At 46.1% G+C, this 11,057-nt stretch overlaps 1 pseudogene; it reads right to left on the reverse strand.

Moving 5' to 3' along the window:
- Positions 1 to 9,216: 9,216 nt before the first annotated feature.
- Positions 9,217 to 9,898, reverse strand: LOC149121646 (5-azacytidine-induced protein 2 pseudogene; annotated as a pseudogene).
- Positions 9,899 to 11,057: the final 1,159 nt, after the last annotated feature.

Genomic DNA, 11,057 nt, shown 5'->3' on the forward strand with positions numbered 1-11,057 from the left:
TGGGGCAACGTTTTTGATCAAGATTCTGTGGCAGCATCTGGTGTCCTCCTTCTGGTTGGCCGAGGCCTGGAGTGGCACTGAGCCCATGTGACCAAATAAAGGAAGTGCAGAAGAGGCCAATGCAAAGTGGCTTCTATAGCACACCGCTGCAGATAACCCATTGACCCATTAATCACAAGAGTGGATTTGTCCCAATCATTACATACGAGGTCCCATGTGTCCCACCTCTTAATTTCTTACAATTGAGATTAAATTTCCCCATGAGTTGCAGGGGGATAAGCTGTGTTCAATAGAGAGCATTAGGCCAGTGCCACGGCTCAATAGGCTAATCCTCTGCCTGCGGCGCCGACATACTGGGTTCTAGTCTCAGTTGGGGCACCAGATTCTGTCCTGGTTACTCCTCTTCCAGGCCAGCTCTCTGCTGTGGCCCGGGAGTGCAGTGGAGGATGGCCCAAGTGCTTGGGCCCTGCACCCGCATGGGAGACCAGGAGAAGCACCTGGCTCCTGCCATCGGATCAGTGCGATGCGCCGGCCGCAGAGCGCCTGCCGTGGCGGACATTGGAGGGTGAACCAACGGCAAAGGAAGACCTTTCTCTCTGTCTCTCTCTCACTGTCCACTCTGCCTGTCAAAAAAAAAAAAAATACTATTGCTTAGGGGTTGGCCCTGTGGTGTAGTGGGTTAAAGCCCTGGCCTGAAGCACCGGCATCCCATTTGGGCGCCAGTTCTAGTCCCAATTGCTCCTCTTCCGATCCAGCTCCTGGTGTGGCCTGGGAAAGCAGTAGAAGATGGCCGAAGTCCTTGGGCCTCTGCACTCAACATTGGAAGACCCAGAGGAAGCTCCTGGCTCCTGGTTTTGGATTGGCACAGCTCCAGCCATTGCGGCCATCTGAGGAGTGAACCTCTAGACCTCTCTCTTTCTCCCTCCCTCCCTTTCTCTGTAACTCTTTCAAATAAATAAAATATTTTTTAAAAATACTATTGTTTAAATAATTTAAATATTGGGTGATTACGGGGTGGTGGAATAGAGACAAGGCAGACTGCTCTAGCCTAGAGGAAAATAGTAAAACAAACAAACAAAAAAGTGGAGAAAGTGCACTCTCGGAGAGTTGGAGGGAAAGCTGCAGTGGAGATTCTGTGGAAGGTGCAGACACGCAGCAACCAGCACAGACACAACACACAACCCTGGCAGCTCTGAGCTGTCGAGAGCACCATCTTTGGAGAGCAAGGCGAGATCAGACTGCAGTGGCCCATGCCACTGGAGCTATAGCCAGAGGCAGAGCTCAGTAGTCTACAGTGTCTTTGAGTCCAGCCCAGAGCTCTGAGGGGCTCAGGGTGCCCATTCACCCAGAGAAAAAGAAAAGGGGCACATCCCTCTCTCTCTCCCCATTCCTCCCACAACAGTGCCAGGCAACCAGCTGAGAGACAGTGGGCACCATTTTGGATATTAGTAGATAACAGCTGTTGCAGCTCTTGTGCAAGCACCCAGCAATTGGTGGGGAGAAAGAGCCATTCTGACAGTACCAGCTGCAGAGACATTAAAAAAGAAATTTACTTACTTGAGAGGCAGACTTAGAGAGAAGGTGAGAAAGAAAGGTCTCCCATCTTCTGGCTCACTCCCCAAATGGCTGCAATGGCCAGAGCTGGGATGATCTGAAGCCAGCAGTCAGGAGCTTCTTCAGGGGCCCCCAGGCAGGTGCAGGTTCGCAAGCACTTGAGGCACCCTCTACTGCTTTCCCAGGCCATCCACAGGGAGCTGGATTGGAAGTGGAGCAGCCGGGACTTGAACTGACACCCATATGAGTTGCTGAAGCTGCAGCCGGATGCTTAACCTCCTATGCTACAGTGCTGGCCCATGCAGAGACTCTTGTACATGCCCAGGAACTGGTGGGGAGAAGGCATGATTGTGAAACATGTAGGGCTGTGGCCAGCAGATATTGTGCAAGCACTGTGATCCAGGGATTTTGCCAGAGGGAAAAATCCATTTCCCCACTGACTTTGAGTCTGGCTGGGAGGATTGACAGGAGGTCAGGCACCCACATATGACTCTGAGGTGTCCCCAACCTCTCAACATACCACCTAAATGAAACACCTACAGGCAGATAGCTCTGGGAGCCTCTCAGCCTCTCTGTGGACGGGACAGGCTAGTGGGGCAGAGTGGATTCTCTGCCCTAACCCTAACCCTAACCCTAACCTTAACCCTAACCCTAACAGTGGGAGCCCTGTGTGCTGAGACTGGGAGCTCTGTGACTGCATGAAAGGGTGCAGGGGGTAGCTGGGTCTCTGGACAATCACTGTGTGTGGCTCCACATGCTCAGAGCTCCCTGATAATCTTTTGAGTATAAAAGTAAATTGAAAATAGATCTTTGTAAAAATTAAAGAGCGGGAATAGGGGAGGGAGAGGGAAGAAGGGTGGGAGTGGGCAGGAGGGAGGTAAGGTGGGAAGTATGACTACGTTCCTAAATCTATATATGTGAAATACATGAAATTTGTGTACTTTAAATAAAAGCTATTTTTAAAGATTTATTTATTTGAAAGAGTTACAGAGAGAGGAGAGGCAGAGAGAGAGGTCTTCCATCCGATGGTTCACTCCCCAATTGGCTACAACAGCTGGTGCTGTGCTGATCTGAAGCCAGGAGCCTCTTCTGGGTCTCCCATACAGGTTAAGGGGCCAAGAACTTGGGCAATCTTCTACTGCTTTCCCAGGCCACAGCAGAAAGCTGGATTGGAAGTGGAGCAGCCAGGTCTCGAACCAGCACCCATATGGGACGCTGGCACTTCAGGCCAGGGTGTTAACCCGCTCTGCCACAGCATCTGCCCCTAAATAAAATATTTACAAAAAATACTGTATCACCCCAGCTAGAATGGCTACTAACAAAAAGATAAAAAACAAATGCTGGTGAGGATGCAGAGAAAGGGGAACTCTCATATACTGTCGATGGGAATGTAAGTCAGTGCAGCCCTTCTGAGAAACAGCATGGCGTTTCCTCAGAAATCTAGATCTAGAACTGCCATGGGACCCAGCAATCCTACTGTGGGTATAAATCCAAAGGAAAAGATATCATTAACAGTCAGGGCTATGCTGATCAAGTCATCGTTTCTCATAGTGTACATTTCACTTCAACAGGTTTCCTTTTTGGTGTTCAGTCAGTTGTCACCGATCAGGGAGAACATATGATATTTGTCCCTTTGGGGCTGGCTTAATTCACTCAGCATGATCTGTTCCAGATTCCTCCATTTTGTTGCAAATGACTGGATTTCATTGTTTTTTACTGTGGTATAGTATTCTAAAGAGTACATATCCCATAATTTCTTTATCCAGTCTACCGTTGATGGGCATTTAGGTTGGTTCCAGGTCTTGGCTATTGTGAATTGTGCTGCAATAAACATTAGGGTGCAGACAGCTTTTTTTGTTTGCCAATTTAAATTCCTTTGGGTAAATTCCAAGGAGTGGGATGGCTGGGTCGAACGGTAGGGTTATCTTCAGGTTTCTGAGGAATCTCCAGATTGACTTCCATAGTGGCTTAACCAGTTTGCATTCCCACCAACAGTGGGTTAGTGTCCCTTTTCCCCACATCCTCGCCAGCATCTGTTGTTGGTAGATTTCTGTATGTGAGCCATTCTAACCGGGGTGAGGTGAAACCTCATTGTGGTTTTGATTTGCATTTCCCTGATTGCTAGTGATCTTGAACATTTTTTCATGTGCCTGTTGGCCATTTGGATTTCCTCTTTTGAAAAATGTCTATTGAGGTCCTTGGCCCATCTCTTAATTGGGTTGTTGGTTTTGTTTTTGTGGAGTTTCTTGATCTCTTTGTAGATTCTGGTTATTAACCCTTTATCTGTTGCATAGTTTGCAAATATTTTTTCCCATTCTCTCGGTTGTCTCTTCACTCTCCTGACTGTTTCTTTTGCAGTACAGAAACTTCTCAATTTGATGCAATCCCAATAGTTGATTTTGGCTTTGACTGCCTGTGCCTCCTGGGTCTTTTCCAGAAACTCTTTGCCTGTGCCAATATCTTGAAGGGTTTCCCCAATGTTCTCTAATAACTTGATGGTGTCAGGTCATAGATTTAGGTCTTTAATCCATGTTGAATGCATTTTTGTGTAAGGTGAAAGGTAGGGGTCTTGCTTCATGCTTCTGCATGTGGAAATCCAGTTTTCCCAGCACCATTTATTGAATAGACTGTCCTTACTCCAGAAATTGTTTTAGATCCTTGATCAAATATAAGTTGGCTGTAGATGTTTGGGTTGATTTCTGGTGTTTCAATTCTGTCCCATTGGTCTATCCATCTGTTTCTGTACCAGTACCATGCTGTTTTGATGACAACTGCCCTGTAATATGTCCTGAAACCTGGTATTGAGATGCCTCGGCTTTGTTTTTGTTAAACAAGATTACTTTAGCTATTCGAGGTCTCTTGTGCCTCCATATGAATTTCAGCATCATTTTTTCTAGATCAGAGAAGAATGCCTTTGGTATCTTGATTGGTATTGCATTGAATGTATAAATTGCTTTTGGGAGAATGGACATTTTGATGATATTGATTCTTCCAATCCATGAGCATGGAAGATTTTTCCATTTTTTGGTATCCTCTTCTATTCCTTTCTTTAAGGTTTTGTAATTTTCATCATAGAGATCCTTAACATCCTTGGTTAAGTTTATTCCAAGGTATTTGATTGTTTTTGTAGCTATTGTGAATGGGATTGATCTTAGCAGTTTCTTTCTCAGCCATGGCATTGCTTGTGTATACAAAGGCTGTTGATTTTTGTACATTGATTTTATACCCTGCTACTTTGCCAAACTCCTCTATGAGTTCTTAGTAGAGTTCTTTGGATCCTCTAAGTAAAGAATCATGTCGTTTGCAAAGAGGGATAGTTTGACTTCTTGCTTCTCAATTTGTATTCCTTTAATTTCTTTTTCTTGTCTGATGGCTCTGGCTAAAACTTCCAGAACTATATTGAATAGCAGTGGTGAGAGTGGGCATCCCTGTCTGGTGCCAGATCTCAATGGAAATGCCCAGTTCTCCCATCTTCACGACAATCGAGAATGTATTTTATGAGAACAAAGTAAAATTCTGGTTATGATTCTCCCCCTTGCAGTTCCAAAAGTAGGTGAAAGTATTGTGCATCCACAAGCTTTCAAGGTAGAAATAGCACTGTCTTCCATCTCTACCCAGAACAGAAGACTGATTCCACCTCCTGCAATCCAGAAGCACATCTCCACACTATGGGTGGGAGTGTGGGTGAGGGGACAGAAGTCTGATCACTATCAAGTTAATCCCTTGTGTCCCTGAAGGCACTTGTCTGCCTAAGTAACAAGTAAAGATTCTCCAAAGGATGATACACACTGGAAATATGCATACCTTAGAAAACTATGGGGTATATTAAAGGAGGTTGAGGCAAGCAGAAATTTTTTTTTTACAGGCAGAGTGGACAGTGAGAGAGAGAGACAGAGAGAAAGGTCTTCCTTTACCCTTGGTTCACTCTCCAATGGCCGCTGTGGCCGGTGCACTGCAGCCGGTGCACCATGCTGATCCAAAGCCAGGAGCCAGGTTCCTAACCCTGTCTCCCATGGGGTGCAGGGCTCAAGCACTTGGGACATCCTCCACTGCACTCCTGGGCCATAGCAGAGAGCTGGCCTGGAAGAGGGTCAACCGGGACAGATTCCGGCGCCCCAACCGGGACTAGAACCTGGTGTGCCAGCGCTGCAGGTGGAGGATTAGCCTAGTGAGCCGTGGCGCCGGCCACAAGCAGAAATTTTCAACATGAAGGGAGAGAAATTTATGAAAGCAGAATCACTGAGGTGAAAGACCTACCAGGAGGATTCACAAGCTGTCCAAGTGTCTGAGTCTTATCCATGAAATTTGCATGGAGGAGGGAACACAAAGCAGAATCCACAAAAATTCAGATGCAAGACTGAGAAGTCTTCTGAGGTCATGATGCAAATGGAACAAGGGCACCTAGTGTGAAACGGCTCATTAGCCAGAGAGGCTGTAATGTAGACAGCCTTGCTTGCCACTTGTCACATGAGCCGAAAGGCAGGCAGTACTCAGCGTACCTTTTAAAGGAAGAGGTACATGTGGCAAAATGGAATTTGAAAAGCGCCACAAGTCTAGAGCATCCTAGAATCATCCTGGACACTGAACAAATAGTGGCCATTAATCTACCCTCCAAGCATCATCTCATTAATCCCATTCAGATTTCAAGGCAACACGTTTCATTACTTTGGTTCAACTGGACATGGGTAAGACTCAGCCTCCGTAACAGGGTTTAACTGAGTTCCTGCCTTGCTGACACTGTGGTGAGAGAGTTATTTTGGAAAATATTTCATTTGAAATTTATATCTATAGGAAAATCACAGTAGCTCTACTATAAACTCCTGTAAGCCCCTTGCCCTGTTTACATGATTAGCTGACATATGCCCCTTCAATATAGGGCAGATAGCCTCAAAATACAACACTCTCTTCAATAACCAAACCCTGTAATCTAAACATCATCATTTCAACACACATCCAACTGATGGTCCCAGAAAAATTCTATCAGCTGAGCCAACGCTTCCCTCCCAATCCGGTCCTCTTCCCTTTAGTCTGGAACATATCTCAAGCTTCTCCCTCACTTTCTTGCCCCAGGTTAATAAGCTCATATGATTCAAACCCAGATCTGCCCAATGTCTAATTCAGAGAACAGAATTTCTATGTCATCAGGACAAACCAGCTCTGTGTGCCCACATTGGGTCACCCCACCCACCTACCACTAGAGATGGGAACTTGATAGATGGATGATATTTCTGTCAGGATTCTCTGTGAACACACAGACTATTTTTACTTCAATGTAAAGGAGGATATTTTTGTTTGTGTGGAAAAGGACAGGAAACAAAAACAAGCAGAAAGGAAATTTTTATCCATTGGTTTATTCTCCACCTGCCTACAATAGCCATGGTTGGCTGAGCTGAAGCTGGCAGCCAGGAAATCACTCCATTCTCCCAAAAAGGTGAGAGGGAACCACACAGTTGAGCAATCACCTTCTGCCTCTCAGGGTCTGCATTAGCAATAAGTTGGAGGCAGGAGCTTGAGTGAAGCCTCAAATCTAGACATGCCAGTATGGACACAGACATCTTAACTTCTATGGTATTTAAAGGGGAGACAGTCTGAGTTTATGGCAATATCACAATCCTCCTACAACCCCATCCACCAACCATGGCAACCTTTCATGATTCTCTCCTGAACCAAGAACCACCACATTGATGCTATGCACTCACCAGAACCACCAAAATATGCTTCCTTGATTATCTCAGGTCTTCATAATTACCTCTTGCACTCTACTACCCCAATGAACTCCACAGCCACAGGAAACCAAAATGAAGTGTATCCTTGGTATTCTTTATCGTGAGATGGGTCTTTAGAGATTTTGTAGCATTTATGGGGTTCCTTCCTGCCCTGGCTATGGCTTGTTACAGCCCATTCAACATCCCCTGTGCTTATAAACAGCTTTGCTGCAGAGGCATAAGAACGTCTCATCCTAGTGTTCCCAGGTTGGTCAACTGTACTAGGGTCAGAGACTCCAGGATTTGGAGTGAAAAGGTGGGTGTAGCAGCCAGGTCAGTGGGCACAGGCTAGGGGGATTCACTTTTCTGGTGTCTAACAGGGCTGAGGGATGACTGAGGACAGAAAGTCTTAAGTTGCTTTCCCTTGATACTGTAGTAGGATGATATTTCTACACAGCTATCAATAGCTAGTGCAAATTAGAGAGGATGTGGTGTTGGGAAAGGGAGCATGACAAAATCTGGGGTGGCCAAGGTGGATGCTGCCCATGAGGATATTGAAAGGAGTGGGAGAGAACACGAAGATCAGACCCCTGCTTTTGAAAAGTAAAAGTAAGCAGGAGACATTTGGCCACCACTGAGGCATCTCACTATGATGTAGCTTTTGACTTGAGATCCCCATGTTCCTGTATTCTTTTTTTTTGAACCTATATATTTTATTCTATTATGATATCTTTCATACCTATGCATTATGAAGTCAACAGAAATCTAATCGCATTCCCATTTGATCTATGCAATCAGAAGCCACATACACACTTTTTTCTTGTATTAATGCCTTTTTTTACTTCCATAAATGGATATTTAGGGATTTCACACAATTTGTAAAACCATGTCTACTGGGACTGGCATTGTGGCATAGTAGGTTAAGCCTCCACCTGCAATGCTAGCATCCCATACAGGCACTGGTTCGAGTCCTAGCTGCTCCACTTCTGATCCAGCTCTCTGCTGTGGCCTGAGAAAGCAGTAGAAGATGGCCCAAGTGCCTGGACTCCTGCACCCATGCAAGAGACCCAGAAGGAGTGCCTGGCTCCTGAATGGCTCAGCTCCAGCCATTGCAGCCATTTGGGGAGTGAACCAGCATATGAAATACCTCTCTGTCTCTCCCTCTCTCTGTAACTTTGCCTCTCAAATAAGCAAATAAATCTTTTCTAAAAATGTCTCCTTTGAGGCAAAATTTTACAATTATAATCAAAGGCAGAACTGCCTTTTTGAAACATACCTTATTTATTAATATAGTAACACATATCTAATTCTTTGAATACTGAGCTGGAGGGGACTCTTCTTTCACAATGGAAAAATCAAGTATATAATATGCAGTGTGTTCAAACATATACACTGAAGAACCCTGCAAAATTTACTCAAAAATCCAGTTTGCTAAGTAATTTCTTCGGAGAGCTACTGAGAGATAAAGTATCCTCATGATACAATCAGGAATCTCTTCAGAATTCATTCTTATAAAAGCAGTTTTAATTATGTCGATCCAAGGAACTGCAATGCTGGCAGATTGGGTAGTGGCAGAGTTTTAGTTTCCCTAAATGTTGTCTCACCTGACTTAGGAGGGCTTGGGAACACCCAAGAGTTATCTTCTACCATTAGGAATAGATCTCTCATTATCTATCCATGATTGGAGAACTGCTTTTTTTTTTTTTGGATAAAATCTTTATATCTCCTGGTAAAGGGGAAGAAGTAGTGTGAAAACAGCTTTGCCATTTGGTGATAGACAGACATGTCTTTTATAAGATGCAGTAAAATTTGTCAAGTGGAGTTTTGTGCTCTTTCCCAAGGTCTTCAGCACAGGTTAGTGGGGCACAGGCTTTCTTGAATGCAGTTGGCATTTTCAGTTTTCTTAGCCGTTCAGCTTGTACTTGAGTCATCAGATGTAAGTCAGACATTTCCCTCTTCAGTTCCCAGTACACTGTTGCATATTATCCCTTGAAATGCTTGCTCTTCGAAGAGCACTGTTCTTCAGGTTGTCTTCCTCGGATGGATCCATTTGTTTGGCCTTTTGTAGCTCTATTTTGAGATCGCTACATTCTTTCCTCACCAATTCCAGCTCTTTTTCTAAACCATGGATCATCAGGTCACAGTTCAACTTTTCCAATTCCCAGTTCCTTAAAGGAGGATTTGAATTTCTCATCACCTACTGAGTTCCTACTTCTGTTCTTAGCTGAAGCCGTTTTACTTCTTTAGACTGTACCTGTTCATTCAATGCTTTCAGAGGTTCAGGGTTGTTTTGGTTCATTTTATTCAGCGTTGTTCTTCAAAATTTCTCTATCAATGTAAACCTCTCAATATGCATGATAAGCCTTATTTAGTTGTTCTCGTCCCACGGAATACGTCTCTTCATCTAACTGAGCGCCTATAAGCTTTTCTTCCAAAAACCTTACTCGCTTCTTTAAGAATGAGTTCTCCTTCTCTGACTCTTTAAGGCGTTTTTTGATATCCTCATATGCAATGACAAGGGCGAAGCGTGAAGTGACAGATTCACCCCCTGAATATATTGAGACCGGAGTCACTGGATCTCTCTCATGAGCTTTCTCCTGATTCAGAATGCAGATATCATCGTCTATGAGCGCATCCATGACAGCCTGCGGCGGCCCAGGTGAGGCCACCGGGCTTCCTTTACCCAGGGTCGCCAAGGGCCACCAGGGCTCACGCTTTCCTGGAAGACCAGGCCGCTTCTCCAGCAAAGCCAACTGCTGTGGGTGCGCCGTGGAGGAACGCTCATGTCTTTAGCTGCCGCTGCTCCATACCCTCCGCAGACCCGCCCTTTGGCAGGAGCCCTGGAGCTTCTGGAAGGAGCGGCAAGCGGGGCAGGAGCCGCCAGCTAAGGCCCGTTACCCAGCAACACCCGCGTGCGAGACCCGGCCCACAGGCGCTGACTGGCCTCGTCAGAGCACCAGCAACCCTCCCGCGGGGCCTGCCCGCCGGTGCTGGCCGGCTCCTCAGAGCACTCAGCAACCCTCATGCAGGGCCTGCCCGGTGGTGCTGGCCTACTCGTCAGAGTACCCAGCAACCTTCGCGCGGGGCCTGCCCGCAGGTGCTGGCCGGCCTCGTCGAGTACCCAGCAACCCTCGCGCGGGGCCTGCCTGGCGGCGCTTGCCGTCCCCGTCAGAATACCCAGCAGCCCTCACGCGGGGCCTGCCCGCCGGTGCTGGTCGGCCTCGTCAGAGTACCCAGCGACCCGTGCGTCGACCCGGCCAGCCCGTGTTGGCTGACCTCGTGAGAGTACCCAGCAACCCGCGCGCTGGACGGGCCAGCCCGTGTGGTCCGGCCTCATCATCTTCTACTATTGCTTTCCCAGGTGCGTTTGCAGGGAGCTGGATCAGAAGTGGAGCAGGCAGGACTTGAACCAGTGCCCATATGGGATGTGAGCACGGCAGGCCAGGGCTTTAACCTGCTGTGTCACAGTGCTGGCACGTTATGTATTTTATTTTATTTAGTTAATCTTACTCCTGGCTGTGTAGGATAATACATATTTTTTTGCTTTTGTTAACAAAGCTGAAATGAATAACGGTACACAAATCCTGGTTTACATTGGCTCACTTTTTTATACTATAGTTGCCTGAAAATGGAATTACTGACATATTTCTAGACAGCTTTAAAAAAAATTTTATTTATTTGAAAGTCAGAGTTACACAGAGCGAGAAGGCAAGGCAGAGAGAGAGAGAGAGAGAGAGAAAGGTCTTCCATCCAATGGTTCACTCCCCAATTGGCCACAAGAGCCAGAGCTGGGCCAAT

Source organism: Oryctolagus cuniculus, chromosome 16 (genome assembly GCF_051225735.1).
Source record: "Oryctolagus cuniculus isolate XC-2025 breed Fujian yellow rabbit chromosome 16, ASM5122573v1, whole genome shotgun sequence".
NCBI classification, from domain to species: Eukaryota; Metazoa; Chordata; class Mammalia; order Lagomorpha; family Leporidae; genus Oryctolagus; species Oryctolagus cuniculus.